The sequence below is a fragment of the Mchenga conophoros genome, linkage group LG5, assembly GCF_057382185.1.
Source record: "Mchenga conophoros isolate Kocher_MC1m ecotype Shallow Benthic linkage group LG5, M_conophoros_male_GT1.1, whole genome shotgun sequence".
Lineage (NCBI taxonomy): Eukaryota > Metazoa > Chordata > Actinopteri > Cichliformes > Cichlidae > Mchenga > Mchenga conophoros.
In genome coordinates this window covers 34,698,521-34,707,974 of record NC_140530.1, presented here as the reverse complement: position 1 = coordinate 34,707,974, position 9,454 = coordinate 34,698,521, and the positions used below count along the sequence as shown (strand labels likewise).

The window sequence follows — 9,454 nt, the reverse complement described above, 5'->3', positions numbered from 1 at the left end:
TGAATCTGTTCTTTAAAGATACTTTACCTGGCTTACAAACGCATATTTTAATTTAAACATCTTCTTAGAGTCATTTTTCAATAAAGAGAATTTGAAATATATGTTTTCAATTTTTAAACATCGCTTCTTACCTTCTTTATCAAGTAGGCTACTGTGGCCACCCAGAGGGAACACACCATGGAGAATAAAAAAGTCACTACCGTTTGTTACAACTCTATGCTTCCTATACCATTATAAGAGAGAGAGAAAAGTTCTGTTTGGTTGAGGGAGGCTGTATGAATTATGCAGTCCATGATGCTGATAAGGGATCAGCGTTAAAGCAGCTTTTTTCCACATAGTAGGCCTTTTCAAAAAAAGGGACTTGCCCAAGGTGCCGATATGGGATTAATTTTACAGCAACACTCCCATATTCCTCTGTTTGGAAATCAGGAATTGTCCATTGAGCAGATATGAATCCACTTTAAAGCAAGTCTCTCCTACAGTCAGCTGCTCGGAAATGAGGAGTTGTCCATGGTGCTGATTTGGGATTGGGTTTAAAAGCTGCTTTCTCTATACTCCATTTGAAAATGACAAGTTGTCCATGGGGCTGATATGGGGTCTTCTTTGAAGCAGTTCTCCCCTGCAGTCTACTGTTTAAAAAATTAAGTAATAATCCAAATGATTTTGAAGCAGTTTTGAACCAAAGTCTTATGTTTGAAAAGAAAGAGGAATTGTCCACTGTGCTGACTTGGGATCAGATTTAAAGCTGCTCTCTCCTACAGTTTTCCATTTGAAAATCATGAATTGTCCATGGGGCTTAATATGAGATCCACTTTGAAGCAGTTCTCTCCTATAGTCTTATTTAAAAAGTTCCTTTCCATTCCTTTCCCTCCCCTGATTTGGGATCAGCTTTTGAAGCTGGTCTCCTGCAGTCTTCCATTAGATAATGAGGAGCTGTCCATGGAACTGTTTTGGAATCACCTCTGAAGCAACTATTTCCCAAAGAAGAAGTTGCTGCATTCATGCACTGCAGTACTACATGAATGCAGCTGCTTCCAGCCGCAAAGAATGATTACACTGACCTGAAAAGTCTTGATACATTGCAAGTATGTGCAGTAGTCAAACAAATGGAGCTACACTCACTATAGCATGAAACAGCTAACAGATTGCTACTTTCATTTGGCTTCACACCACCATTAAAAACAGTTCCAGTTCCTGCTTCTTTCTTGCTTTCTTTGTTCCTTCTTCAGTACAGTATGCACAGTAGCTCACATTCTTCCTTGGACGACATCTGTGCGCTATTGTTGTTTTAGAAATGATCAAATTAGCTTTAACTAGCTTGTATTGCTTGCTTGACTGAGACTGATCACACATGGGGAGCACAGTTAGTATTTGTGGGGCCTTACACAGTTTTTCACAGCATGATATTTGAAAACAGTGAGCCTTCCATTCTGCTCATTTGGGTTCAGCTTTAAAACAGCCATCTTTTACAGTCAGTTAGTCGGGCAGAAAAATAATATCTTTCCTTTAGCCTTCTTAAGGAATTCAGATGGAGTCCATGATTCTGATTTGGCAGCAGCTTACACTGAGCCTGCTCCATATTAGAGCACATACTGATGATATGGCAAGTAGCTCCTCTGTGCTGTACATGAAACACTCACTTTATTAACAATGTAGAGAAAGGGTTTTTTTTTTTCTTTGCATACATAAATTAGGAACATCAATGCATCTGGGTCCCTTTCTATTGGGAGAAATGACTATTGGTTTTATGACAGTGCAAAAGGAACTGGAAGCACAATTAGAATGCTGCAAACAGATGGTTAAAATACTTATGAGTGGGGGAGGGTGAACTACCTTTATTATCGATATTTGATTAGTGCTTTTCTTTGAGTCATTTATCAATGTTTCATAGTCAAGTTCTGGTGGAATATCGGGGTAACACTAATGTTATCTTCTATGGACCTTTTACCTAGATACCCATTAACCTCCTCCTTCTCATTGCTTTTTCTTATTCCCTGCCAACCCCTTCACTGCCATGTATTGATTGGCTGCTGGTGGTGTCTTACAGTACTATATCTACCGATATTTATGTTTGTAGCTGCTGGTCTCCGGTTCCCATTATGGGCTTGAGCGATAGGCATGGGCAGTGTTTCAACACCTCGCTGCTGAGGAAAAATGTAATATTCAAGAGACCTGTCCTTAGTCAGCACTTCCACCCCAAGAGCTGGCTATGTAAAATGACCAGGGACAGCAAGTATAATGAAGCGCTGTGTAAAGGCTTATAAAAGATTATAAGGGATAAACACTGATTAAACAAAACTTTTAAGGAAATAGCAAATTATGTCAGATTAAGTGGTTAATGGACAAGCATTTATAGAGCACTTTTTGAATGTATGCAAACACATGCATACAAGCATAGAGCACCTATTATATGCATACAGCACCTCTAATGTTCATGCAGATACTCTCACTCCAAATGCCCCCAAATGACCAGCACTTCCTCGTGAACTGCAGTCAGTCCAGCAAATGACAGTTGGTACCATACATGATAGCTACGAAAGTGCCAAAATGCCATGAACATCATCACCAAACATTTGGTTGTGTCAATGAATAAACTTCTAAAAAATGAAGTGGATCAGTACTATGTACCATGGCCAAAAATGACAGACTGCAGTTTCACAGGACTGCTTGTTGGCAATGATTACACCCTACTTCCTAAAGCATTTAAAAACTCATATGAGTCAAAACAATTCTCCACTTGGTCATCATAAAATCCTGAGTCACAATGAATGTAACCTTTCTATCTCTTTTTCTCCAGCAACCCCCTCCTCTCTCTTGCTCTCTGAATCTACCTTCCTTTATTTAGCACCTCTCAGAGAACAGCTTCTGCACACTAGCTTTTAAAACCCTTGTTGGTACATCAGCTCCCTAACCTTCCTAACCTTACTCACTGCACCTCAGAGAGATGCCAGCTTGTTGTGATGGTAGGTAATCTGCACCTGTACCCCCCACCCCCAGCCATCCCTCCACCTCTCCCTTTTTTTCTCATGCGCTCTCCCTGTGTCTCATTCTTGTCCTTCACTGCATATTTCACTGGCACACACACTCTGATTAACAGGTGAACCACTTCAAGGGAGCGGGCATACTTGACATTTTCACCTTCTCAAATACCCAAAGAAAATTTATCTGAATACCACCTCCAGATAATGCAACACAGTCCATTGTTCTCAAGCAATTCTTCATTTCCTTTTGTTGTTGTTTTCTACCACTCCTGCTGGTCATAAAAATAGTACTGTGTTTCTCTAGGCCTACTGAAGCTGAAAACTATGATGCTTCCATTTGTCTCACTCCCCACACACAAAATCACAATCTGCTCTTTTCTAAACTTCCCACCAAGGAATAAAGGTGCATTATGGGCTTGAGGAATGCAGAACAAAATGGCAAATTTTGATAATAAACCACACAGCAGGCTGCAAAAACTTTTCTCATACAGCAAAAGCCTTTAGTTTGAAAGTCACGACTTTAGTTTTTGCTTCAGCACTCATTGCTGGAACTTACAAGCAAACCCCTGCAACTGTCTTCTGTCTGTGGACTGGAATTGTAATGGTAGTAATGATGCACAATGTGCAGTGCTCATACCATTTTGTGGTGTTCTTTTTTGGCCAGACAGTATCCGTCTTTATGACATTCAATATGTTTACATGAATATAGAGGTCAAACGAGCACGCCTTGTTTACTTTATCTTCCAGTGACCCCCATCGGTCCCCAATTCTTTCTCTCATCTCCTGTCTCTCTCTCTCTTTCCGTTTCTCTCGTCCGCTTCATTGGTAGGTTCCCTTCATCACCACCAGGGGCTTTCCATACCGCGCCGTTCCGAGAGCGGCTTTGCCTTTGCTCTCTCTGCGCTCATCGGAACAGAGACTCCAGACGCGCAGCGCGGTGGCAGACAGGGCGAGCGGAGCGTCTGTCCCTCTGATTTTCATCTGACAAGGAATCGTTTACCTTTGATTGCAGGAGAAGCGCCAAGCTGAATAACCGTTACCGTGTCCCTCTGCAACTTGTCAAGGCAAAGGCATTTGTTCTCGCCACGCGATAACAAAGGTAGGACTTTGTTTTAATTTAATGAGAAAGTTCACCGTGCGCTGGCACGCTCTTGTAACATACATTTCTGTTGGATTTTGAAAATGCCCTTTGCCTTTTAACTGTAGGAGCAAATACGAGGGAACTGCAGAAATGTACTGTGGATTTTTGTTCTTATAATACTGTGTTTGTGTGCGTGCACATGTATTGATAGAGGAAATTAGAGCCTTTGCATTTTTTAATAATAAATGTATTTAATTGAAGGTTGAACATCGCCAGCTAACTTGTTGACACTTATCACACATTTAACATTTGTCAAGCACTTGGTAATAAGCGCTGCGCAGGACACAGTCGCGATTTCGATCACATGCAATGATTTAAATAGTAATCAGACTACTCTTAACGATTGCAAGGTTACGGTAGATCCGAAAACTGTGCCCGAAATTGGTCACTCACTCTGGGACAAAACTGCACCTTCACAATTTCGTCGCATGGATTTGTAGCAACATCTTCACGGTGAAATTGGGGAGAGGTAGTGGACTATACTGTGTGCATAGATTCCGTGGTGAATGGTTGTGGAAAATTCTATTTTTAATGGTACAAACCGCAACTGACTGTAGTAGTCATAGGAATAGACAGTCTAACTGTGTATATGCACATCAGCCTTGAAGCAACAACACAAAGCCTAACAAAATGAAATAACCTAGAGGTGGGGAGGGGGGCAAAACGACTGCACGCACCTCCTGCACACTGAGATGGGTTTCCGAGGACTGCAGCCACTTGATGCGCCAACAGGATGCATCTGGGGAAGTTGGATGCGTGCCACTGTGCACTAAAGCCATGCTGTTGAATGGATGCTGACTTAAAAGCATTCTAACATCTAACTAACTAACAAAATAAACAAACAAACAAACCACAACTCTTATCTTAGTAATGTTGGGATGAACATTCACTGATAGTTATGTAGACTAAAATATTTTAGTCTCATTAAACAAAAGTCTCATTCTTGCAAATGTAACATTGTCCCTTTTTTGTATCCTTCCTTTCATTTTCTTTTTTCCTATTACTACCAATTACTTTGGGTTTACTCATTTATATTTGATATTTTAATAATTTTCAGTCTTCATGTGGATCTAATAGATATTCACAAATCAAATTAGCATCAGCCGCAATTTCTATCTCGTTTGTTTAACACATTCTGCTGGACAAGATCCAAATTTCCTGCAACATGCACATCTCAGCAGTTACTGACTGAGAATTCTGCTCCTCTCCCTCTCAACCTTTCGCTGTGCTTTGTTGCCTTCTTTTAAATTGATTTATTTTGCTCAGCCTTCCAAAATATTTGTCCACATGGCATTTAGATTTGCTTAAATATTATTTGACATTTGTTATTCTCATGAAACAGTCCCTGAAGAGACAGGCAAATGTTAGCTCAATCTAGTGTTTGCTGCTTCCCACAATTTTGGACGCATTATACTGTAAGTACTTCACAACTACAAGATTGATCAGATTTCTTCCATGCCAGCTTAATATTTGTTTTGTAGGAAGGCAGACCCTTCATCTTGGTATCTGGATGAAATACAACCTGTTCCCAACTGGAGGACTCGTGTGTGTGTGTGTGTGTGTGTGTGTGTGTGTGTGTGTGTGTGTGTGTGTGTGCTTCATATTGCTGAATATGATTTGTGACCGTGGGGTTACAGTACACTTTAAGCTAGGATATTACTCTGTGACCTTGGCTAAGGTTAGATTGGTTAAGTTTACTCCTTAAGGGTGTCTACATTCTTGACTGTATATATTAGTGTGTTTGGAAATGTGCCTTCACGTATACGTACGTCCGTTCATGTACATGGGGAGTGTGTGTATTTGTGAGACTTCAGACAGGCCTCAGTTTACCATTTATCCACACCTAATTGGTGTTTGAGAAAGTGAGAGAAATGCCTGTCGTTACAATAGCCAATCGATTACTTTAATTTTCCAATTAGATGCTGATCTGTACAGGAATCTGTCAAAGAGACAGGACCTCTAGGTGAGGGCTGCGACCTTTATTGACCCTGTGTTTGAAAAATTGATTTCAGAAGTTACATTATAGGATGGCAGTCGGTTGGAGTAAAGATCAGCGCAAGTTCAGGGAGATTTATTAAACAGTTAACTATTCAGTCATTACTTTAAACATTAATCAGGGGGCTTACTAGTTTTCTGCCATGTTGGAATAAATTTTCCACTTGCTGCAGCATCTGGAGGTTGTGTGTGTGTTTGTGTGCTTTAATTATTTATTTGTAATTGTGAAATTGCTTTATCAACTGAACCTATCTTATGCATGCAGTGACTGTGCGCTTTGTGATTTTATTTTGTATAAGGTTGTTTAAACAATTTTAAGAGGATCTGATATACAGGAATACGTACACCCCCCCACCTTCCTCCCACACACACACACACACACACACACACACACACACACACACACACACACACACACACACACACACACACACACACACACGCAGAATACCAAACATTTTCTTCAAGGAATTTATTTGCTATTCTACTGTCCATTAGAGACACATATCTGCTTTCGTAGTCTAACTATTCAGCTGGTGGTCTAACCAGCATGTACATTACAAGGGCCATGTAGCAGTAACCCAGATGGCAGGATAGGCTGATTGTGATTTATGTACCAAAAGTGAATGCATTACAGTGAGCTTCTGGAGTCAGTGCCAAATCCAGTGTGAAATTTTCACACGTGTTTTTAACACAAACAGGCATAGATGCACAAAATATAAGCTTACTTACATAAAAAGCCTGATGTGTGTGCATCAAGCAATGGCTCAGTTTCTCTGTCTCTCCTTTCTTCAGTCTATGTCTTGCTTTTTATCTCACCCTTTGTCACATACACAAACATGCACGTGAACAAACACACAGCTCCCCTGAAAAATCGTTTCGATGAAGCAGTCCACCATTGTGAGACATTGATTACCGTTTACCAAGCCTGCGCATAAATGTAGTGTTAAAGGAGAGATGGCTTGGATAGATACGAGAAGAGAGGGAGGAAAATGAAAGAGTGCTGGAACTAGAAAGAGAAAAGGGGAGCAAAAGAGGCTGATAGATGGCAGTGATGTGGCACTAAAGATGATATAGACGAGCGTAAACGTGAGTTTGTTGTTTTTTCTTTTCTCTTCATGCCTGACAAAAAAAGTACCGATTAGACCAACTAATTGATTCATACTTATGATTAGGAACCTAGTTCATAGTGAAAAAACATATACATAATCTCTGTCTCTCTCTCTATCTAATACCCTCTAATACACACAGACTCACACACAAACACACCCATATACACTATAACACACATATTCACACTCCTCACTGCTCACACCTGCTGTCTTGTTGGCGGTCAGGAACGGTCAGCCCTTAGTCACTTCATTACCCCCTCCGGGCAGGGACTGCATCAACCGTATTACTGCTTGAGCTCTGTGATGGAATCACTAGGTAGAAGGAGACAGAGAGCTTAAGGCCATGGACCGGCTCCATGGTTGATTTTCCAGCGCTGTTTGCAACTGATTTCAAGAAGAGCGTTACAGGCAATACTTTGATCCAGCAATTTTCGAATACTGTGGCTTTTACTCAGGAAACTCAGCTGCTTTTACTTGTGATGAAACAAGTCACTCATACCTTTTTATTTGGTCACTGTTGAGGCTGTTTTGCAGCAAGCTAGTCAACAATGATTCAACAGTGCAGTTTATGTTGTCATCATCATACCTTATTTTGTGTCCTTCAAGTTAAAAGAAAAAAAAATAAAATTTCTGTATAAGCTTGTTTTTGTATAACAAGTAACTCTTGTATAAGAGTTGGATGAGAAGATTGATACTGCTTCCATATCTATATACTCTAAATATAAATCTACAGTGACTGGGCCATATACTTAGCTTAGCATAGTTTGGATTAGCGTAAAGAGTGGACGCATCGGAACGCAGCAAGCCAGGATTAGCAAAAACAAAAGGGACTCAAAATCATTACTAGTTAGTAATAAGTTATGTCCCCATTTTTTAAACTGTAAACATGTGAAAATGATATGTTGTTGTGAGGCTAAAATAACTGCTTTTTCTATCAAAAAGCTAAATGCCTCATGTTTAGCTAACAGCCATAAGAATGATTTAGTATTCCAGTCTAACTCATTTGCAAATAATGTTTATTTTCCTTGCCGTGATTGTCTAATTCTAGGTTTTAATTATTATTTGATCATCTGTTTTTATTTAAACAGATGCTAATTTTGTGCTCCAAAAACAGTATAAACATGCACGTGGAAGTCATGCCCCTATTGTTACTGATAAATTCTGCTAGTTTTGCACAGTTAGACAGACCAAACATAAGCATGTAAACACAAACAAATGCCGAGCAGTTTTTATGTTCATCTGTTGTATCAGATGGATGCTTTTATTGCTTTATATTGGAAAATAAGTTAAAATGCATTGCTATAAATTTTTATAATGTTTTAACTTAAATGTTTATCTCTCTCTGTGTGTGTATCTATATCTATATCTATATAATTCTATCTATCTATGTAATTATCTATATATCTTTGTAAGTACAATAAGTAAGGGTAAAAATCACACCTGAGCAATGCATGTGACTAGTTTCTCCATACAGGGGGCATCTTAAAGCCGTCATCACCAACAAAGGTTTGTTTTCTTTGCACGTGCAGTTTGGATGGTTGGTGAGAATTCCATGTCAAGTATATTTACTTTGAAAATTGGTGACATGATGCAAGAAAAAAAAAATATATAAGAATTATATACAAGAATTATACAAGCAATGCTCTTCACTGATAAGTTTTGGATGAAGCAGGTTATATCCTGGACAAGTCACCAGTCTACCGCAGGGCAAGTATTCATGTTCACAGCCAATTTAGAATCACCAGTTGACCTAACAAGCTTATCTTTGAACTGTGGGACAGAGCCAGAGTACCCAGAGACAACCCACACAGGCACAGGGAGAGCATGCAAATGCCACACAGAATGGCCTTGGCTGGCTGGCAAGTTTGAGCTCGGTGATAGTACAAACCACTGCATCATTGTGCCAACAAGTACAAGAAATACAACACTCACAATACTGTAATCCCAAAATTTACTTAAAAAAGAGAGAGTAGTAAGAAGAGGAGCAAATGGATACCAACAATATTCAGTATCTGATAAAATTGATATAGGTAAAGTCTAAAAACATTTGGAAATACAAATGCAATTTTCATAGATAACCTTTTTCTTTATGTTTTTTACTATTGGTACTATTGCTACTACTACTACTAGTGGTGGAAGAATACGGTAGATTATGTTATATATGTTTGGAGTTTTGTAAAATTTGCTTTTTGTGTGCTTCAGAAAAAAACAGCTTCTATGCACTA

At 39.4% G+C, this 9,454-nt stretch overlaps 1 protein-coding gene across 2 annotated transcripts in view; it reads left to right on the top strand.

The window, feature by feature from the left end:
* The first annotated feature begins 3,913 nt into the window (after window positions 1-3,913).
* Window positions 3,914-9,454, top strand: part of cdh22 (cadherin 22) — a 202,537-nt gene continuing 196,996 nt past the window's right edge. For both annotated transcript variants that reach the window (XM_085275085.1, XM_085275084.1), the window contains exon 1: window positions 3,914-4,080. The gene's annotated coding sequence lies outside the window, so the exon portion shown is untranslated. The remainder of the gene's footprint in view (window positions 4,081-9,454) is intronic.